The sequence below is a fragment of the Macadamia integrifolia genome, unplaced genomic scaffold (genome assembly GCF_013358625.1).
Source record: "Macadamia integrifolia cultivar HAES 741 unplaced genomic scaffold, SCU_Mint_v3 scaffold369, whole genome shotgun sequence".
Lineage (NCBI taxonomy): Eukaryota > Viridiplantae > Streptophyta > Magnoliopsida > Proteales > Proteaceae > Macadamia > Macadamia integrifolia.
Genome location: NW_024869731.1, coordinates 199026 through 201236, shown reverse-complemented (window position 1 = coordinate 201236; position 2211 = coordinate 199026).

Genomic DNA, 2211 nt, shown 5'->3' with positions numbered 1-2211 from the left:
AAGAACTTCGAAGGCCTGAAGAACACTTCGAATCTTATGAAGATCTCTTCGAAGACTTGAAGAACCTCAAAGAGGGAGGGGAGGAGAGAGGGCAGAGCTTCTCTACAAGGGGTGCTCACTAGGAGGCTTGAGTGTGAAAAATCAAAGGGAGGGAGGATATTTATAGATTTTTTGGACTAATGGAGAGGAAATGGGGATTTTCTTGGCCAATGGGGTAAAAAAGTAGATTTTCTTGGCCAATGAGATGAAAAAGTAAATTTTTGGGCCAATGGGGTGAGAGGTGAATTTCTTCGACCAATGAGGTGAAAGGATTTTTTTTGGACCAATGGTGTAAAAGAGATGCTTTTTTGGGCCAATGGGAGGTCGTGCTGTAGGGTATGCTAGTGGGGCAATGCGGAGTACAAAAGCAAGTGAAGAGGGAATCTCCTCACAAATCTGATCATTATAGTGAGGATTCCAGTCATTGGCGGGGGCACCAAGCAGCATGCAGGGACATTATGCAGCACACGAGGGCATTGGGCTGCAAGTGGGGGCACCGGGCTACGGGTTGGGGCACTGGACTATAGGTAGGGGCACAGGCATCAGATGGGGGCACTGGTAGTAACCGGGGGCACCAGGCATTAGGCGGGGGCACTAGGTTACGGGCTAAGGCCGGGGTCACCGAGTTATCGGTGGAGGCCCTAGACATCAAGTGGGGGTCCCAGGCATCAGGCTGGGGTGCCAGGTATCAGGTGGGGGCACTGGGCATCAGACAGGGGCATCGGGTATCAGGTCGATGCATGCAGATGCATAAGGCTGGTCGGTGCATGTGAGGGCACACAAGGCTGGGCCAAGTTGGTGCACGTGAGGGCATGCAAGGCTATGGGGTGGTTGCTCGCATGGGCGAGGTTTGGATGCTTATGGAAAGATGTGGGTGCTTGCATGGGTGGGGTTTGGATGCTCGTGGCGAGGTGTGGGTGCTTGCATGGGTGGGGTTTGGATGCTTAATGTGTAACGGTTTGGATGCTTAATGTGTAACGGTTTGGATGCTTAATGTGTAACTTTTGGGAATGATTGCGGGAGATCCGATGGTCTGATTTTGACATATCATATGTCATTGAAATTTTGATTCTGAGTACTATCCATCTATATAGTCATTTGGACCAGATTCCTTCATATATGAGAAGTCATAATTGGACCCTTCTTTTCTCTCACACGGGATTTCTAGGGTTTTCGGGTGAGTATGGAATGCTGTTGGGTTCGGTTACCTCAGTCAATTGTCATCTCTATCGATTGAAAGCGAGAGGTCATCTCCACGATCCATAAGTCATCATAACTAGGGGAGGGTGAAAAAATTGGGTGTCTACACCATGGCCTTCCTAGGACCCTGTTAAAGGAAGCTGAGATATCAATTACTTGGAAATCAGTGTCAAACTTTGCTAGGCCAGTTACCACAGTTGCTGTGAGAACTCCCAAAATCTCTCTCTTCTTGTTGTCATAAGCCCACACTGTTTGGTTTGATGGTCTCATCTTCTCCATATTCAGACAGATGCTTAAGGCTAATCTTAATGGCAGTACATTTAAAGTAGACCGATTATCAATTAGGACTTGTGGCACAACCTCGTCATGGCACTCAACTATTATATGCAAATCCTGGTTGTGTTTAACCCCTAGGCTAGGTAACTTGGAATCAGAGAATATCAAAGATTGCAATGCATATGTTACCCCTGCTATTTGTGAGAGCTACATTAGGTCAATTTTGATAGGCACTTGTACATTTACAAGAGACTTGAGCAAGACTTCTCTATGTGATGGGGAAGCCATCAACAAACTCTAGATAGAAATATTTGTCTACACCTTCTTGAGCTGCGTTAGGATAGGGTTTTTTGATTTTGTATGCTTTTCCCCTCCCCTATTAGCTTTGGGTTGCACCGCCACCAAAGATTTGTTCTTGAAATCTTTTCTGCTTCATGTCTCCATTACACTCATGGGCCTTTTGATGACGACTTCTATAAGATATCCATCATTTTCATCATCACTGTCTGTGAAGCTGATAATTCCAATCATGGGGGTGTCTTCTTTCGTATACTATTCAAATTCTCCTTCCCAGCTGGGGGTAGGAAGTTGAGGTCCTCCACAAATATCCAAGGCTCGGGTTCGTACCTTCTTTACTGCGTTAAAGAGACGTTGGAGTCATTTATCCTTTGCCTCTTCCAATGTATCCTCCTCTCC